The sequence below is a fragment of the Panulirus ornatus genome, chromosome 37, assembly GCF_036320965.1.
Source record: "Panulirus ornatus isolate Po-2019 chromosome 37, ASM3632096v1, whole genome shotgun sequence".
Classification (NCBI taxonomy): domain Eukaryota; kingdom Metazoa; phylum Arthropoda; class Malacostraca; order Decapoda; family Palinuridae; genus Panulirus; species Panulirus ornatus.
The window spans coordinates 24,644,699-24,666,166 of NC_092260.1; the positions used below are offsets into that span (position 1 = coordinate 24,644,699).

At 41.4% G+C, this 21,468-nt stretch overlaps 1 long non-coding RNA gene across 1 annotated transcript in view; it reads right to left on the bottom strand.

The window, feature by feature from the left end:
* The window catches only part of LOC139760609 (uncharacterized), a 115,166-nt gene that overhangs the window by 73,356 nt on the left and 20,342 nt on the right, over positions 1 to 21,468 (bottom strand). Inside the window, exon 3 of the long non-coding RNA XR_011715373.1 lies at positions 20,485 to 20,575. This is a non-coding gene — a long non-coding RNA (uncharacterized lncRNA). The remainder of the gene's footprint in view (positions 1 to 20,484; positions 20,576 to 21,468) is intronic.

Sequence of the window (21,468 nt, forward strand, 5' to 3'; positions counted from 1 at the left end):
ACAGTATCAAGTATCAAACAAGAGAATTTGGAGAGAGAGAGAGAGAGAGAGAGAGAGAGAGAGAGAGAGAGAGAGAGAGAGAGAGAGAGAGAGAGAGAGAGAGAGAGAGAGAGAGAGAGAGAGAGAGAGAGAGAGAGAGAGAGAGAGAGAGAGAGAGAGAGAGAGAGAGAGAGAGAGAGAGAGAGAGAGACGAAAAGATTTTAGTCAGACACAACAGCTCACACGTTTACTATAAGAGTGGAGCTAGAAATGATAGAGTACTTGTACGTTCCGAGAAAACAGCGAGCCTGGATTGCTAATTGTACATGTACACCAACCCTATGGAATTAGTGGACAATAGTTTACACGTAGACTATGATCATGGAAAGAATCGAGTATGATAGTTTGAAAGTAAACCAAAGGAACTGTGGGAACACTATCTTGCAGGTATACCAGGACAATGGAAGCAGAAATAATGGTTTACACGAATACAAACATACAAACATTATGGAGACAGGGAATAATGGTTTACACGTGTACCAAATACACAAATGACCTCTGTTTCATATCATGGTATACATTGCTGACTAATATTTATGAGATGTTTTTCCCCGTAATAACGTGTCTATTTTCTGTGAAACAAATATATATATATATATATATATATATATATATATATATATATATATATATATATATATATATATATATATATATATATATATATATTGTTTGGTTCATTCTTTCTTCCTTCCATTCTTTCATTCTCCCTTTTGCATTTTTCTTTCAGTGAAAAGATAGCTTTTTTGAGAGAGTTTTGTACGTGCAACAATGTTACTAGCGGATCTGGAACATTTTGTTTATATTATCCTCGTCGTATTTACATTTTCAGAGCTGCCTTGCTGGTGTGGGCGACAGCAATAGGCAGAATACACACAGTATCAGGCAGATGTGCCACAGCAGGCAGTGTCATAACATCAGGCACAGTAACACAGCATCAGGAACTATGCCACAGTTGGGCAGAGTGCCACAACAGAAGGCACAGTCACAGCAGATATGGAGCCACAGCAGAAGGAACACTTTCGTAGCAACAGGAGTAGTGTCCCACAGTTAGGCACAGTGCCACAGTTAGCCGGTACATAGTGCCACAGCAGCAGACGTAGTGCCACATCCGGCACAGTGCCCTATCAGTAGACGTAATGCCACAGCATAAGGCACCGTACCACAGCAAGAGTCGCCGGAGGAGCAGCTACAGCTCTGGCGTTTAATCCTTTCGTCTTTGGGGCTCAGTGTGGTTGCTCCCGCCACAATTGTTGTTGCTGCTGCTGCTGCTGCTACTGCTTTAGCAGTTGGTGGTCTCTCCTGCTGCTGTTGTTGGTGCTGCTTGGCCCTCACACTTGCTGGCGGGGGCTGGTGGTGCTGCTTCCATTATTCTTATTGCTTTACCTCATTGCTTGCGTCGTTATGCCGCTACAGCTGCTGCTGCTGCTGTGTGTGTGTGTGTGTGTGTGTGTGTGTGTGTGTGTGTGTGTGTGTGTGTGAGTGTGTGTGTGTGTGTGTGTTCGAGGTTCTTACAGCTGTTTGCTACTGTGCCCTGCCGGTACCAATATGATATAAAAGACTTCCAATTTCCATTCAGTAAGCAAGAGACAAGAAAATAAACTCCCCTTCTCGTCAAGAGTTCTTCTTCAGTTAACGCCTCCCTCTCCCCTCTGTCCCCGTGGCAATCTCCAGAGCCACTTCCACCCCTCTCACTCACTCTTAAGCTCCCCATTTATGCCAAAAGGGTCGAAGGAGCCGTCTCCTAAAATCCTTACATTATGGGTGTTCAACACACCATCAAGCTTAGATACTGTGTGGTGGGAAGATAATGCCAAGGACTTTTCTGTGCTCTCTCTCTCTCTCTCTCTCTCTCTCTCTCTCTCTCTCTCTCTCTCTCTCTCTCTCTCTCTCTCTCTCTCTCTCTCTCTTTTATCCGCCCTTTTTTCCGTTTTCTTCCTTTGAACTTTATCAAATACCTCCCATTTGTCACTTGCATTTCCCAGCCTCTCGCCTGATCGTTGTGGTTTTTCAAGTCTGCCTCACGTCTAATACCTCCTGAAACATTTCATTTACTCCCGATAGGTCTACGGGGGAATTCCTCCCGTTTCTATTCGCCGTTTACCTCATTCTCCTCTTCCCATCCCTCACCCTAAAGTTTGCCTCTCACCTCTCCCACAGTCTTCACTATCCTCACTACATCTATAGAGATTTCGAAAGTTAAGGACATTTCTATCGTCCTCCAGCAGATAACCCTCGCCGTGGACTATTGAGTCTACTGTTAACTTTCTTTCCCATCTTTTATACACTCCTTTTTGCCTCTCCATCGCTACCACCACCACTACCACCCCCTCCCTCACCACCACTACCACCATCACCAACACAAACCACCTTTCACTCGCTTCTAACCCTGTGTGAACTGGAGTCGAGAAGCGAGAAGCGAAACGCAGTCCTTCAGATGGCGTATATTGGAGTCTTGGCGCTGGTTCCAAACACACAGTTTTAACCCCACGAGGAGGTACGGGAGGTTAGCCTCCTTTAGCTTCCCCCCTCCTCCTTTGCTGATGAAGGAGGACACATCTCTCTGTCATGGAGAGAGAGAGAGAGAGAGAGAGAGAGAGAGAGAGAGAGAGAGAGAGAGAGAGAGAGAGAGAGAGAGAGAGAGAAGCACACTCTTCTAGTCAAATAAGTCGTTCCTTTCCATGTGGAATGAAGTGATTTGGTTTTAAACCTTCACGTGGTGATCTAGTCCTTCTCATGCAGAGTGGGTGAGTCACCTCTCATGTACAGTGGCCTAATCCCTCTCATACAGAATGAACTAATCCCACTCAAAAATAATGCCACTCATCCTTTCCCTCTCACGCAGAATGACTCCATCTTGCAATAAGTCTAAATGGCATTTCACGGAAGCACGACACGAGAAGAAAGTCATAAACAGCGTCACAGTTTCGACTAATTCCCCACCGAGCAAAATGTGAGTCAGTTCACTCGGGAAAATACTTACATGCGACGTTTCAAACCTCAGCTCAGGATTATTATTTGAGCCTTGATCTCCTTGCTATTAAATGACATCACGAGCAGCGAACGCAGGTAAAACATTTTTCTTTGGAAATAGCGTTCTCCACCTCCTGACAGGCTTGGAACCCTCATTAATATAATTTGTCTGACACTTGCGGTGGGCTGCCGGGACCTGCTCTCAGATCTTCCTGATAATCACTGGCAATCACAAGAGTTGAGAACCGAGTTCAAGATTACCCAGAACCAAGACGAGCTGGATAACTTATTGGAGAAGAAAAGAGACGGAAATATTGATAACAATTCTATTAAGGTTTTAAGATCTTGGAACAGGTGACGTTATAAAGACGACACATTGATGAAAGCACTTCTTTCGCGAAGACAGGGAGCCCATGCCATGATAATTTCACTTGCCAGTCTTTTTGCAAATGTGTATATATATATACATACGACTACTAACCAACAGGTGAGTAACCAATAGGCATGTATTTTGAGTTCCATCGGAAAGCCACACTGATATGTGCATCAGATGAGAGAGAGAGAGAGAGAGAGAGAGAGAGAGAGAGAGAGAGAGAGAGAGAGAGAGAGAGACAGAGAGAGAGAGAGAGAGAGAGAGTCTTGAAGGTATGAATTCGGTTAGTCATGGAATATTCACGAGTTCTTTAATGTTTACTTTTGTTTTACGTCCGTTGAGACCGCTCGGGCAATTGAAGCCCCTATCAGAGTATGAAGAATATGAAGGCAACGTGATTACTCTCAGCTGGACATAGACTTGGACAAGTGCCTTCACCGTCATGGATCGTCTAGCCTTGAAGGTCCACTACAGAAACATATCCACGAGAGACGTTAAGTGTGTTGCCAAAGGTAAAGAAGTTTTCCCTCCGCTTTTGACCGTTCTCCATCTTGAGATTTCTTACCTTCCTTTGACGAAATATAACCTTTAATCTACTTGATGGGGACGGACGTAGCGATTCCTTAACGTTTTCATCCACCTCCAACTATTTCCCTCTTTAATGCAACTATCTAACGCATCATATGAGGTGAACTTTAATGAACTATACTTTTCCTAACATTCCGCTGTCGTGCAGGTCGTTGGCATAAAGTGCCCTGATGTCTCAGCTTTGACCAGGAGGCTAAACCATCTACTGGATGTGTCGAGCGCTGTCGTCTTAGTCTTCGACGCGTGAAAAGGCAAGACGATGCCTGGCGATCGAGATTATGTGGGGAATTTCTACAAACACTATGGGGAATAAAGCCAGCATTATCCAGGTCCATGAATATTGCAGATTACACCTATAGGCTTTCTTGACCCTTTGTATGATATTACTTATAAATGAACGTCTTCTTTTTTTTTTTACATTCTTTTAGGTTAAATTGTCCAAGGGAGTTGCACTCGAAAATTTGCAGCGCATCGGTGTTACTAAAGTTCTAGTAACACTGTGTTCTTTACATGTGCAAGATGGCCCATTGCATGTTAGGGGAGATGTGAAAATCTCTCGTACATTCCAAACTGGATAGCTTCATGTTTGTGTGAGGAAGAAAGGAGCATAGACAAAATGGAGGTCCTGAAATGGACATACAAGAATCTGAGATGGTTTCCCTTTCTGTCTATTTATACTTCTGTCTTTAATTCCTCTCTGTCTGTCTCTGTCTGTCTGTCTGTCTGTCTCTCTCTCTCTCTCTCTCTCTCTCTCTCTCTCTCTCTCTCTCTCTCTCTCTCTCTCTCTCTCTCTCTCTCTCTCTCTCTCTCTCTCTCTCTCTCTCTCGTGTTTGCTCACTTTATAACAATGCCGTGGTGTGGGTAGGAATTCATCCTTTCTCTGTTTTTCCATATTCTGCTTCTCCCTTTTGCTATTGCCTCTTTTTCCTTAAATAGGGTGGTCAGGGAGAAAAGAAGGCGGCTGGACAGGGGAGGGGTAAAGTTTTCGTATAGGGGAGAGAGAGAGAGAGAGAGAGAGAGAGAGAGAGAGAGAGAGAGAGAGAGAGAGAGAGAGAGAGAGAGAGAGAGAGAGAGAGAGAGAGAGAGAGAGAGAGACTTGAAGAAGCGTCTGGGAAAGTTTGTCTTGAAGCCTATTTTTTGCTCTGAGGATCGACTCCCTCCTAAAGGCCGCTCCCTCGACAACTCCTCCCTCCCACTCTGTGGTCTCCTAGACATTTCCTCTTCAAGTCTGGCTTCCGACTCGAGCCCTTTCTGTCATCTTTCTCAAAGTCGCTCTCGTCGACTCCCATCAACTTTTAACAGATTCTTCTTTTTCCCGCAGCAAAGCTACACACGAAGAAAATTGGGGGAGTCTCCCGAAATAGTTGGACCAGAAGAATGCAATTCTTTGCTCCAAGTGCACTTTGCTCCGTCACTTCGATGATTTTGGCAGTAATTTCTTAATTTGTTGCGAAAGAATTGTTTGCCAAAGTTGGGAGTTTAGTCTATAAAGAAAAGTTTTTCTTGAAAGGTACTCTTTAGACTGCTTAATTAGTGTTAAATGACTTATGTCAGTTTCACGTGAAAACGAAAGAGGGTTGAAGTATTGTTCGATAATGTCTTTAAAAAAGCATTTATTTTATGTGTGTGTGTATATATATATATATATATATATATATATATATATATATATATATATATATATATATATATATATATATATATATCATGTCAGCTTTGAGTAATTCCCATGACTGCTCTTGTGGTGCTGTAAAAATCCCAGCCCCATTACTAGTTACATCCAAAGCTTTTAATCAAAATATGTAACAGAGCATCGCTCCAACCTTTTGAATAATAGATCCTCAGTGTCAAAGGCTGGCTCTGGGTAATGGAATACAATTCCATGAACTTTTCATTGTGCGACCCGCGCCACACCCCCAGGAAAATTGGCTATGAAAATTGGACTTCCTCACTCATTTCCCTTACCACTGAGGCGTCTCGTCCTCGACAGCTGTTATTTCTGTAATGTTATGGTGTTGTTTGATGCAATTGTGACCGTAGTTTCTCTCCTGCAAGAGAGAGAAACTACAGAGAGTCATTTCCCTTATTACAGAGAAGGTTCCCTCACAATGCACTCACTTGCCTCATGCCAGAACCGAGCAACTGCTGGAAAATAAGACCAGTTCATTGCAAAGACTCATTCCCTCACAACAAAGACCCATAGCTATTCGGGTCCTGAGAGAAGAAAAAGAGAGAAAAAAGGACAATAAAGGAGATATATTATTTCTGGTGTAATGACGCATACTCACAGGTTTAATATAATGGTTTCCCACCGACGATACGCAATACCCGTCCATGTTTTACGGAGTGTTGATGTTACAAATTCGCGCCTTCAGTGAAAATACGAATGTAGACACCTTTCTCTGTTCAGTGAACGATATATTCATGAATTATTTCTGTATGCTAAGCCATATCGTTAACGCTATATAGATGTTTAGAGTAATTTTCAATGTTAAACTGAGATTTGGGAATGTAAGGTTACGGGATAGAAAGTGGAGGGAATACTGGTTGGTGTTACACTCTTTATGAAGGTTACGTGCCTGAACACACTTGACCAGTGACAAGTAAAAATCATCGACTCCTCCTCCTCCTCCTTCTCCTTCTCCTCCTCCTCCTCCTCCACCTCCTCCTCCTCCTCCTCCTCCTGCTGCAAGCGAGCGAGCTCAGCTCTTTGTCACAACATCAAACAATAATGCCAACTTCATTATGCAATACCCATTCCATTCCCTCAGTTACGTATAAACTTTCCAGTATTTGCATTTTTACGTCTCCAGGCTGAAGCTTCAGTGTTTCCTCTCTCGCCTTGAACTATTTCACAAACTGGACTTCTCTTTTTGTCAGTTATTCAGCAGAAAAACTTTACGTATCAAAGGCATTACCTGTTCATAGTTGCATGCCAAAAGGAGAGACGAATTGTTGATAAATATATAATCATATTGTCTTCATTTACAGTTTATATATATATATATATATATATATATATATATATATATATATATATATATATATATATATATATATATATATATATATATATACAGATAGATAGATAGATAGATAGATATGTATTTAGTCAGTTCAAGAGAAAAAAACGTAGGGTTGGTGGCAAAATATGATACCCGTGTTTCTCCTTCTCTGAAACTGAATCAACTCAGACACGAAGTATATTTATTGAGCAAACGTCTGTGAGTGAGTACGGGGTACACAAGGCCAGTGATCTGTGTTCAAAGCTTCTCTTGTCAGACGGAGCGGCACAGACGATGGCATTTCTTGTCGTTGTATTTAGATGATTTTGAAGTTTTTCCGCGATTGTATGACTCAAAGGAACTCAGTGTGCCTTTGGTTATATACAATATGCATAAATATGGCTCGTGTATCCGACCAAATGTGATAGACCCGGACGTAAGTTGTCCTTGCAGAGAATGTCAAAGAAGCTTTGGTTAGTTTAGCCTTGAAATTTATGTCTAAATAGAACATCTGTGTTGAAAGTTTCTAGATCGAAATGTACAGATAACCACAATTACCAGTTGAGTGTTGAAGTAAATAAAAAAGTATATATATATATATATATATATATATATATATATATATATATATATATATATATATATATATATATATATATATACCACGGAAATAGCCTAATGGTCACAGCGTGCTGGACAGGAACCTCCCTAACGGCATGACCTTACAAGGCAGAAGATCCAGTGTCCCGAACTGGTGAAGTGTTGATTCAGTGGCTTTTGTTGCAAAACCCTTCCAGATATATCGCTCTCCGCTCTCTGAGCTTACATCCAAAAGAGAGAGAGAGAGAGAGAGAGAGAGAGAGAGAGAGAGAGAGAGAGAGAGAGAGAGAGAGAGAGAGAGAGAGAGAGAGAGAGAGAGAGAGAGAGAGAGAGAGAGAGAGAGAGAGAGAGAGGGAGAGAGAGAGCCTTCCCGACGCCACTCACGTTCCATCTCCATTTAGGGCGAGTGTTTCCTCCGCCTGAGATATTGAAGCCGACTGTGTCTAAAGGTGCTGGGGAGTGAGAGGGAGAACTGGGAGGGTGAAGAGGAACGGGAGAGGAAAGGATAGCGAGGTGGGGAGAGGACGAGGAAAGGATAGCGAGGTGGGAAGAGGACGAGGAAAGGATAGCGAGGTGGAGAGAGGACGAGGAAGGATAGCAAGAAGAGATGAATAAACGTTTAAGACCAGAAGCGAGGAAAAGAAGGATAAGGATAAAACGAAGATAATGATGATGATAAGGATACTTACTGAATAGATTAATGAGGTTATGGTGAGGTGATTAATTCTGTGGAGAATTCATGGAAAGGATGAGGGATTATTTCTAACGAAACTAAAGAAAGTAGAAGACTGAGACAAACCCATTACGAATACTGTGAGTATGTTCGCTGGAACGCACTGAGGACTGACCATCTGTGTAGCGAGAAAAGTAATGAGAAATGAATGGCTTAAAGGAGACATTAGACAGAAAAAAAAGAGGAGATCTAAAGGGAGAGATTAGGAGGAACACAGGAGGCAGAGTAAAGACCCCTCAGAGACAGAACTTCCTGGGAGAATCCCCAGCTGAAAATTACCAAGTGAAAACCACTGGGAGAGACCATCCCTCGAGAGACTTCCTGGAGGAGAGAAAGGGCACCGTGTCTGAGAGATGTAAAGACGCACCTCTGGAAGAGTTCTTCGCCAGCGAGATGTTCCAGCCAGCGGACCGACAGCGCAAGAATCCCACTAAAAACCGAATCCACAGAAAAAAAAAAAAAAAACATGAGAAGGAGACAAAAAAAGAAAGACGCTGGGAACAAGACCTCCTAGAAAAAATAGGGGGGGACGTCGTGGAAGGAATGCCCCACCAAAGGACTCCAAAAGTCTTATAGAATAACTTCCCAGAGAGAGAGAGAGAGAGAGAGAGAGAGAGAGAGAGAGAGAGAGAGAGAGAGAGAGAGAGAGAGAGAGAGAGAGAGAGAGTTATTCCCCCCCCAGAGAAAGATCAGCGAGCCACAACAGCGATTCGCGACCCAACGAGAGATATAGAGAATGTCAGACAGCAAAGAGTAGTAGGCTGCAGAGAGCTGCACTGAATTAATCATTTGATGTTTCGTTTTTAACTGATGATTTGGATATACATGGCCAATCCCCGAGAGCAGATTAATCTACGCCATTCATTCCAGTATCACAAAAACAACTCTGGACTATTCGCTGTGTTACTTATTTGGGTATAGGGTGTAAAAATGTTGTTTACATGTTAAACTTGAGATTTATTCAAGGAGCTTAACTTGGTTTCTCTCTCACAACAGATGAACGCAAAGCACTAAAAGAAATGGCCAGGTTTATTCTTAAAGAGCAACAGACCGGTGGATGATTTCGGGGCTGCTTGTAATAACTGAAGAGATCAGAAAAAGAGAAATGAATATAGTAGGAGTAAAACCATAACCAGAATATTTGAGGGAAAATGATTATTAAGGAGGCATAAATAGTATCATCCGAGGGTGTGAAAGATACATTTATTATCTCATTTCTTAATCAAGTACAGACCACTGGGTCCTTCCGAGGCTGAGAGAGTAACTATAAGCTGCATATATATAGTTACGAATGTTTGTAAGTGAAGATGAGGGTAAGGTGAAGATGAGAGCGAAGTAAATGTGGAGGTACAGTGAAGAGAGTGTAGGAAAGGATAGTGCGGTGAATATATATATATATATATATATATATATATATATATATATATATATATATATATATATATATGTAATGAAAATGAGTCTTTAGTGAGCATAAGGGTGTATGTCCCTCAGAGTTTGAATCACGTCCTGTGTGCAGGTTCTGTGACACAGAAGAGCTTTATCGGACGACAGGACGAAGGGTTATGTTCCTACTACACTGAGGTGCGTCTTTATTCCAACTGTGTCGTGAAGACGATGAGAAATCTTTCGTGGAAAATATTAGTATAGGCCATACGAATCGTGTGTTAGTGACATACTCACTCTAAGTTGGAAAAGTCACAAGGAAAATGAGTGTGTGTGTATGTACTCACAACAACGCCTCTCTCTCTCTCTCTCTCTCTCTCTCTCTCTCTCTCTCTCTCTCTCTCTCTCTCTCTCTCTCTCTCTCTCTCTCTCTCTCTCTCTCTCTCTCTCTCTCTCTTCCCCCCCCCCCCACGCTGGTCGTCCCTTTTCACGGAACGCTTTACACAAGGAGACATATGCCTGAAGGCAGTACACTGCGGGAGGAAGGGGTGGGGATAGAAAGGGGGGAGGTCGTGTAAGATGACCAAAGCTCAGAGGGAAACAGAAAGAAGAAAAAAAAAAAAAAGTTGCCGAGCACAACGCGCTCAAATATTTAGCCAACGAGGCCACAAAGACGGGTCGGCAGGTTCTTGCTGTGAAGCATCCAGCATATTGGATATTTCCAGCTATTCCAGGGCGCTCCAGACCCGGCAGCTATTTGCTCAGGCCCCACCAGTCGCACGGAGGCTCCTGCCCTGGAAGTCTGGAAAGCCTTCTGATTATATTTTCTCGGTTCTCCTCTTCAGCGTCGGATTTTCTGGAAGACATACCCTTTCCTGAACCATTTTCCGCCGGGGGGGTTCGCTGCTTTTACATGGCTGGTCGTATGTAGAGGAGGACACTTGTCTGTATGGGTTACTTACTTGCCTCCTTAAGTCACATTGACAATTTGTAAGTTTATCTCCCTCTAACTTGTAACATAGTGATGTGTGAGTTCCTGGAGCCTTCCAGTATCACAAAGAGCCTCGAAAGGATCCATTGGTCTGTTGCTGTTTTGAATTTCCTTTGTATTCCTCCTTTGTATTACTTGGATCTGGTTGTTATCAACAATGACGATTACCAACGTAGATTTCTAATTACTCAATTTCTGGAGCTAGGTTTTCAGTTTTGGACTCCTGGAGAATTACCTGATTTTCAAAGATCATCTCGTAATTACCCAAAATGATTGTTACGTGCTTCGACTAGTTATTGCTGAACGGAAAACTGACACTTATGTACAGACAGACACCGACAAGGCAGGACACAGATGGCTACAGAAACCATCGCACAGACAGATACACTGACAAGCCAATACATAGACAAAAACACCGACAGACAGGCCAAGACCCACAAACTAAACCAAACTGGCAGATAAACAAATGGATACAGAATGCAAACAAAACAGCCTTAGGAAAACAAAATAATACAGAGAGCGTAGAACACAAATACCAACACAAAATGTACATTCAAGATTATGAGAACACTTTTCAGGAAAAAAAAGAGAAAAAAGAGAGAAAATATTGCGGTTTGTATAAGATCTTTCATTCTTTCATCTCTCATCCATTCTTTTTCTTTCTTCATCAGGTAGCCTCGTTAAGTTGCAATCACTCTTCTATTAACTGTTCTATGCACCTCTTTTCTTTTTTTTCTCTCTCTCTTTCTTTAAAGATATCTCTGTGTTTTTCCACGCCTTCCATCGTAAGTATGCGGAGGAGACGTTTTCCTAAACTACTGTATGAGGAACATGGAATGAGTCTCGTCGACATTTCGTTTTCCACGACATGCGAATTCTCGTAGCCTCGTACGGGAATAATGTTAATCTCGTATCGTATGACAATGTTTTCCTGTCTGTTTTTTTTTTTCCCCATTTGTCTCCGTGTAAGAATATATGTCTCTGTATGGCTCACCCTTTCTCTCCCCTCTCTGTCTAACAGTTTGCCTATATTTCTCTGTCTCCCTCATCACAAAAGACTCTTCTGTCCACACATATACACAGACATACATACATACATACACACACACACACGCAATGGTCACTACACTTCACTCGCGCCCTAAAAAGAATACACTGCTAGCCAATTAGGTAAACAATAGCTGCGCTGCCTCTGGGCTTTTGTTTCCGCTGCTATCACTACTTTTATTACAGACCCCCAAAGCCTCGCTCTTTTTATCTGGAGGACAATGTATAAACGTAGACACACAGACACAGACACACAGACACAGACACACCCACACACACACACACCACACACACACCCACACCCACACACACACACACACATACATTTTCAACCCATTTTAACATACCATTTGTCATTTTTCTCGGTCACACATTTCTCTCTCGTCATGCCATTCCTAGCACATTCAGCCCACCTCATAACACAGATTGTCCTTAAGTATTTCATGTACAACTCGTCTTCCTTTCTTTTTTTTTTTTTTGTTTTTTGAGGACTTGGAATTCTTCGTTATCCAAAACTGACACTACGGGCCATCCAACTTTTTTTACGCCTTCATCTTCATTTCCATGACACTGTCTTACCTTCACGGGATCATTACAGGTCAGATCAAAACATCTTTGTTCTACCATGGGTCATGTCGCCAACTACACCTTCTTCACTACACCCTCAGCTTCTCTACACTCAAGAAACCAATGACCTTTGAGTTGACCCCTGGGATATATTGTATCTTGCTTCTTAGGAGGTGGGAAACATTGTGTCTTGTTGTCGTGTTTATCATCTTATATCTTTCTTATTTTCTTTTCACTGAAAATCCCACTCTTATCCTGCTTGTTCAGTCAAGTGCATCATGTGTAGTGGCCATTGAAGATGTGGGTCTAGCGTACGGGACAATCATATTCCCCAGCTCATATTCCGACACCATCTTCCTCTATCATTATAGAGCAGAAAAACACCTTGTTGACGAGATTAATTCGCGGAACACAAGACGTCAACACTGTCCTACTTTCCCAAGTAAGTGGGACGGGGAGGGGAGGAGGGGGGAGGGGGGGAGAGATAAGAAGGGAGGAGGGGTGGGAGGGGCTGGCTGAGAGGTGAATGGATATGAAAAGGAGACAAAAGAGGGGTATAAGATGGGGAGGGGGGGAGGGCAGAGAGAGAGAGAGAAAGAGAAAGAGAGAGAGAGAGAGAGAGAGAGAGAGAGAGAGAGAGAGAGAGAGAGAGAGAGAGAGAGAGAGAGAGAGAGAGAGAGAGAGAGAGAGAGAGAGAGAGAGAAGGGGGGGGAGCAGTTGCAAAATAATTCAAGTAATGTTTTTTTTTCTGAACTGATGAAAAAAATAATTAAATGGAAACTTTTACATGTCTCTGAATATTGATAATGTTGCTGTTAGGTGCATCCTACTTTGTTCTTGAGTGTGTGTGTGTGTGTGTGTGTGTGTGTGTGTGTGTGTGTGTGTGTGTGTGTCTGTGTGTGTGTATGATACATAAGTTTCAGTATAACTTTGTGAACGCTACCGGATTCCGCCCCTTTTGTGGTTGCGCGACGAATGAAAAAGTCACCTTCTTCAGGGTAACATTATCATCTGTTGATGATAGGGAATATAATCCGTTCCAGGAACTCCTATAAAGTCTAAAGGAGTCTATCATTTCCCTGATACTGGAAGGAGCGCAGCCTTGAAGCTCTAGGATACACCCCCTCGGGAGGTGGTGTTCATCCTGGGGGTTATATGATGATGAAAACAATAAGAGGTTTGCCCGTGTTGTATAGAGGTTTGAAGAATAGTCCACTGTATCCTCACAGAGTAGTATATGTTACGTAATTGATTACTTCTATTATTACTATTCAACATTAGATGAAACTTCTCTTCATTATGGTATACATGATTACATTTGAGTCTTTTAGTTTGTGGTCCACAAACTCCCAATTTTCAGTTGATAAGCGTTAGTACTTGGAAACCCTCAACGGGTCAGTCTTACAGATAAAGGATTAAATGTTATGTAAGGTACTGTTAATACCTCATGGTGGCTATGAGTCGCATTCACCTCTGTGTGTGTGTGTGTGCCAATTCTCGACTATTATACTAATGAAGGACACTTAAAGCGCTTGCTAATGGATTACTTTAAACCTCTTGTGAACCTGGTGGTACGATCGTTAGGCACAACGATAATGGTGTAATGATTGCTGGGCCTTTCGCAAAGGGCAAGTCATTAAGGCCAAGGGAACATCCCGTCATGACCAAGGGCCATGGTTTCGTGCTCAAGGCATTGATCTATCTGGGCAACGATTAATCATAGATTTATTTGATATCTAAGATGATTATCCTAAATTACTCAGCTGTTTCTTGGACTGATTAACCATCTAATGTGCCCTTGATATTGATTTACCTTCGTGTCTATCAGTAATTTGAGCTGTAGAGCTTAGCTATGTAGACTGTAGAACCGTCAAAGTATATATTTCTTACGTTACATAAGACTGTTTGTTCTTTATCTTAGACGCAAAAGCGCTTGGCGACATAAGCAGGAGAGTCAAGGGAGGGAAATGTGTCGTGGGGGTACCTGGGAGATGGAGATGGTGGAAGGAGCTTGAATAATGGACATGGGAGTGGTGCAGACCCGAGACATGTGAGGGTAATGGCACATCTGGGAGCCGTGAGGGTAAGGGGAAGACCTTAAGTGATACAGTGGTGGTGGGGAGAAACTGTAGTGTGGTGGTGAGGGGGTGACTGTAGTGTGGGGTGTGGGGGGGGAAGACTCTAGTGTGTGGGGGAGGGAAGGGAGGGTGAATTTTAGTGTGAGGGAGACCCTAAGAGATTTATGGTACGGGGGGCAATCTGTAGTGTTGGGGGGGTGAGGGTCCTCTAAGTGATTTAGTGGTGGTGGTGGTGGTGAGGAGTGAGCGGGTTGGGTGTGGCAGCTGGGAGTCAGGTGAGGCAGAGAGCGGGAGTGGCACCTGTCTGGCCATGCCCGCTGCTGGGTCTCGTAACGTGAAGATAAACAAGGCCGTTAACAACCAGCTGGGCACCTGTGACGTGGGGAGACGCAGACAAGGGGACCTGAGGTGTGGGTAGCCGAATGGGGAGTCGTGCATATATATATATATATATATATATATATATATATATATATATATATATATATATATATATATATATATATATATATATATATATATATATATATATATATATATATATATATATATATATATATATATATATATATATATATATATATATATATATATATATATATATATATATATGTATATTCAAATATAATGTGCGTGTGTGTGTGTGTGTGTGTGTGTGTGTGTGTGTGTGTGTGTGTGTGTGTTAAGTCTTTTATAACCTGCAAACTATTTATGAGTGTGGTCTGTACAATCCAATTACACAAATTACTGTATCCTCAATCCAACGACTGTTCCCTCAGCCTAATTAGTCCTAATCACCTGAGAGGGGGTTCTTAAATGAGTCCAGAGGCAATTAGTAAGAGATAAACCCTGCTAAATATAACTGGAAACCAAGCAATGGGGGCAAGGGACTCTAAATGTAGTTAGGAAATAAACCCTAACATGAATATGATGAAAAGAAAAAGGGAAGAGGGTATCGAATAATGGGCACTAATGCATCTTCGTCAAGGGGGTTAAGATGTAGATAGTGAGCAGAGAAAGCAAGTGATATATACTGGAAACTTACTTTATCATTTTCCCGGCATCGGCATCGTAGTGGCGTATTTATCACACATGGAAAAAATATCTATGATGAGGTCGCGAGGTGTGAGGAACGGAGACAGCATTGTCTAACCCCCTCGTAAGTTATATCTGAGACCCATGCCGCTGTGTTGGATGTGATGGGTTGAAACATATATATATATATATATATATATATATATATATATATATATATATATCCCTGGGGATAGGGGAGAAAGAATACTTCCCACGTATTCCCTGCGTGTCGTAGAAGGCGACTTAAAGGGGAGGGAGCGGGTGGCTGGAAATCCTCCCCTTTCTTGTTTTTTTTTTTAATTTTCCAAAAGAAGGAACAGAGAAGGGGGTCAGGTGAGGATATTCCCTCTAAGGCCCAGTTCTCTGTTCTTAACGCTACCTCGCTAACGCGGGAAATGGCAAATAGTATGAAAAAAAAAAAAAAAAAAAATATATATATATATATATATATATATATATATATATATATATATATATATATATATATATATATATATATATATATATATATATATATATATATATATATATATATTCTTTTTCCACCATATTTTTCTTAGTGTGTGTGTGAGTGTGTGTGTTTGATTTAGCTCATATATATCCATACATTTTTCTAACACCAATCTGGTATTATCTGGTCTCAACATTCCTTCGCCAGCATCTCAAAAGCCTAGGGAAATAATTCTTTATAATGAGGAAGAGAAAATCATGAATATCCTCATTCGCCATCATATGCAATGTGACCTCGGTGCTGGGTCATATACTGTACATATGAGTATTTCATGAATCTGTGAACTTGTGTATTCTGCGTCGATATCCAAATGACCTCTTGACCTCTAGTCATGGGATTCAGTGAGCTTGCTGAAATTAGCTCTTGGTCAAACCCTGTAGGTTGGTTTTTGTTGAGAATATGAACTGACGACCGATCTTGGGGGTGGTGGAGAGGGTGGGAGATGATCCCTTCTAAACATGAATTCGGTTGAGGCGAAAGTTACAAGGTATTTATATAATAGGAAGAATATCAATCGAAGAATTCTACTTTATGCAAATTCTATAGCTAAAATATCACATATGTTCTTATTTCTGAGGTGATATATTTCAGCTAAACTTAACATTACTATTGCTCAAAGCTTTTTGTTTTTTTTTCTTTTCAACATGTTCAAAAAAAGTTTATGTTATACATCCAGCAAGAACATGATTAACTTTCAAAAAAAAGGAAGACGAATCTCAAAGGATATAAGGTATTCCCCACTACTTTTCAATTTCTAGCAGGCGGAGCAGGTTTTAAGGGATATTAAGAATTCAACATTGAACAGACCTTTGAATTCGATATGCTGAGAGAGAGAGAAAGAAACTTTACGAGAAGAAGAATTGTTAAATCTGTAATTGTCTTATCACGTTTTCTTTACCTGTCAATGTCCTACCAATGTAAGTTTTTGGATTTAATGGCAATGAGAAGCTTCACATCACGAATTCTCTAGTTTTTACCACTTGTCAAACATAAAAATTGAAAACAGATAAAACGGTAGATACGCAATATATATATATATATATATAACACTTGTTATGGTCTCCTACGTTTTGTCTTAGCGTCTCTTCTTCACCAAAAAATCTCTCAAAATCAGCATTAATTTAATAACAATCAATAAATGAGTTTCTAAATCACGTGGAATAGACCATAAATTAGCATAGGCATGTATCCCCATTCGATAAATGAAAGCAAAACACATATGCTTTACGGCACGGAATGCGGGAGATAATGAAATGCGGCGCACAAAGCCCGTAGACTTTCGCACCATTTTTTTTTCTCCTTCGACATCGTTCCAAAGTTTATTTTATGGAAAGAACCTTGATGTCGTTCTTTTCTGTCAGTCCACACTCGATATTTTGTTTACTAATACTTTCAAGAGTTTAAAGTAATAACCAAAAATTAAGATTTTTCGTTTAATGCAATTATTTAGTTATTGTGTCGTGATGTTGAGTACACGCTAAGCTGCAGCGAGCGAATGTATTACTTGCTTGTAAGTTTTTATATCAAGGATGATAAGGTATTATAATGGAATCTATTTGTAATCTAATTCTCTCTCTCTCTCTCTCTCTCTCTCTCTCTCTCTCTCTCTCTCTCTCTCTCTCTCTCTCTCTCTCTCTCTCTCTCTCTCTCTCTCTCTCTCTCTCTCTCTCTCTCCTTTTAACGCTTTAACATCTATCGACCGAATGTGTGGTTCAACATTCAAAACAATTTTTTTCGTCCTAACAGCAGGTGATATGCGCTTTTACATATTACTAGGAAATTTTCTTTGTCATTTGTTATGAAAATTATTAGCTTCACGGGTGTATATACATATATACATATACGTCTCTGCATTCTGGAGATATCATTCTTGGTCGTCTTCATGGAATTAGAAGCCGTGAATATTGGAAACTCTGTTATAACAGTGTCCTCTGTCATGTTATAAGTGGCCCAAAATAATGCTACAGCAGCGTCCATTATAATGGTCGTTGTGGATCGTCAATGTCAGGTGACATTCTTCCTTAAAACCTTCACAAGTGTTGAAGGTAATTTTAAGAGTCTCTCTCTCTCTCTCTCTCTCTCTCTCTCTCTCTCTCTCTCTCTCTCTCTCTCTCTCTCTCTCTCTCTCTCTCTACGAATGCGTCCCTTGCATGTGTTGTTAGTCCTAAGAGAGAACATTTATCCCATTAGCGATTTTCGAACTTTGGAAGGCAATGGAAAAGGGAGGTACCGAAGATTTTAAGAAACATGATACAGGGGAAGTAAGTAACGGATGAATCGTTGAAAAAAGGGAAAGAAAACTTTATCATGACCGATATACGTAAAACTAAGATAATAAAGTGATTCCCATCATCCATAAATAAAGAAATAAAAAGTAGGGGATGGGGGGAATGGGGGAGAACCAGAATAAGATTAAATATTTTTTTTTTTTGACGTGCCAGTTCACATGTCAATATCATTTTCTACCTGGCATTCCCCTTGTCAATAGAAATACCGTAACTGGAATTATAACATCTTTTTAACTGCGTCATCCTAGGCACGAATGATTGATGCTGGAATACTTGTTCAAAATTTAACATACGTCAAAGTGTCTTGCTTTGTGTTCCATAAATGAAATGCAAAGTTTTTTATCATTAGATTTTACTCAGACCCATGGCAACGATTTTTCGGTAGGGAGAAAACTGTGATAAGAGAAAACAAAGTAAAAGAAATCCTATTGAGTGAAATCCTACGCAGATGAAGAGATGCGAACTGAATGAAATGAATCATGCACAAGGTTAGAGTGACAGAGTAGTTAAAATCTGAAGGAAGGAAGGAAGAAATGAAGTTCTGGGAGTTGAGACAGTGACTGACAACCCGGAGGAGTGTTGGGAGAATAAATGGCACCACGAAAAAGGCGAAAAAAATTACCTCCAAGAAGCCGCGAAGAAATGGCTACAGATCAACAAATGGTTTTTAAGGGGAAGATAACAAATGGCTCCAGGAGGTTGTAGTTGGAGGCCAACATATGATTCTAAGACGAGGCCAACTAATGGCTTGAGGAAGAGGCAAACAAAAGGCTTGAAAAAAAATGGCTCCAAGTAGATACAAATAAATGGCTCCAAGAAGATACAAATAAATGGCTCCAACAAGATAAAAATAAATGGCTCCAAGAAGACACAAATAAATGGCTCCAAGAAGATACAAATAAATGGCTCCAAGAAGATACAAATAAATGGCTCCAAGAAGTTACAAATAAATTGCTCCAAGAAGATACAAATAAATGGCTCCAAGAAGACATATACGACTTCTCTTGGAAAGCTGGTAAGAACAGGACTGCTCTGATAGCTGGAGACTTGTCGTTTATTTCCGAATGAAGTTTCCATCACAATGTTCTCACAGAAGGAGGGCGAGGAGGGGAAAAGGTGAGCAAGTGAGTGGTTGGTGGAGATGAGGTAGGGAGTCAGGAGGTAATCTCGGTAACCTTGAGGCCAATGGGGAAGCGAGAATACACTCTGTGTGTGTGGTGTGTGTGTGTGTGTGTGTGTGTGTGTGTGTGTGTGTGTGTGTGTGTGTGTGTTGTGTGTGCGTGTGTGTGCGAGACGTCGACAGACTGAACACATTCGATGCATAATGGAAAATTCTCTCTCATCAGTTTTCACCGTTTGTAGTGAATGACCCTCCGAAAACAATGTGTGAATGAAGAGAATGAATGCAGAAATTTTCACGTAGGGAGACTATAGTCATCCCTAAACCAATGGGCATTCTCTCTCTCTCTCTCTCTCTCTCTCTCTCTCTCTCTCTCTCTCTCTCTCTCTCTCTCTCTCTCTGGAAAAGAAAAGATCTGTCCATATCCAACGGGCGCTCCCACACGCACCAGACACGAATGAGAGAAGCTTTGAGGAGTCACGAAATTCACGAAATTCTCATCTAAGGTTCGCACAAAGCCACGGTATCCACGAGACGAGGAGCCATCCGTAGTTCATTTCAAGTTTAGGGTTGTGGGAAGCGAAAGGAAAGTGGGAAGAAATAGTTCATGAAATCTCCTAAATCCACGAGGCGAGGAGCCATCCGTATTTCATTTAAAGTTTAAGGTTGTGAGGAACGAAAGGAAAGTCGGGAGGGGGGAGACGCAGCACCTCACGGTCGGCCAGAAATTTTTCCCGTGTAAGGATTTTTACCCGTGACCTGAGGCTGGCCAACATACTTCAGGAAATTTGAGTTTCGATCTTTTTTCTTTTTTTTTTTTATTGTGTGTGTGTGGAAGCTTGGTTACACGCGAGTATTTTCATGACGGGACTTTGAGATTCCTTTTTTCGTTTGTATAGGTTTATACGTACGTTGTGTGTATATATATATATATATATATATATATATATATATATATATATATATATATATATAAAATTTTCATGTCGACTTACTTTGTGATAGAGTTGGTATACAGAGAGAGAGAGAGAGAGAGAGAGAGAGAGAGAGAGGGAGGAGGTCAGAAACCTCCCTCCTGTTTACCTCAAACAGAACAATGGACACTCACCTTTATGATCGTGGTGAGTTAACCTTTATGCAAGATACAACACAGCCCAAGTGGACACACACTGATGCTCGTCCCACACGCGCACCTCCCCCTGAGGAAAAGAACATTATTAAGTTAATGCGAGATATTTTGAGTCTCCAGGAGGTCTTGTTACTGTCCAGTTTCGACGTTTTCATCAAACAAATACAGAGACATAAATGGGGATGTGTATGCGTGAACCTAAAGACTTCATGCACCGTATCCAATCCCTTTCAATCAAAGTTGGTTATTTAGAAAGCTAGTTTGGTGTACAGAAGCTGTCATGATGTTCAAAGAGTCTCCTTGGCTTCCATAGAATTGACATGCTCTTCAGAAAGACGTTCAAAATGTCGTTGTGACACTTGAAATAAGCTTTCAGGTTTTTTTTTACAGTGTTTTCTAGGCCTTCAAAAACCAATCATATATAGTTCAGAGCAGTCGTGCCTTTCAGAAAGATCCGTTGATCTTCAGAATTGTGGTGGCTCTTAAAGAGCTGTTATAGTTTTCAAAGAACATCTTAGCTTTTTTTGGAGAGGTTTCCACGAAGCCCAGAGAGTGGGTTTTCAAGGAGCTGTCACTGGTGATCGTCCGAACCCCTTCTTCCCTTTAGAAAGACTGATCACAACCTCTTTTGAAAAAAGAAATTCCCATCAGTGTCCTCAGCCAGCAATCATCCCATTACCCCCCTCTTATATGACCGCTTGAGACAACCTGAAGGACGACCCTCTTCTCTTATTTTTTGGGGGGAGGAGGAGGAGGAGGAGGAAGGGGGAGGTCCAACCGTCTAAGGACTCGTTGTTGTTTTATGGCAGACGGTCACAGGGGGGGGAGAGAGAGAGAGAGAGAGAGAGAGAGAGAGAGAGAGAGAGAGAGAGAGAGAGAGAGAGAGAGAGAGACACTGTGTGTGTGTGTGTGTGTGTCCGAGGAGGTTACCATCAAAGACTCGTCGTAGCCTTCTGCCGCCCT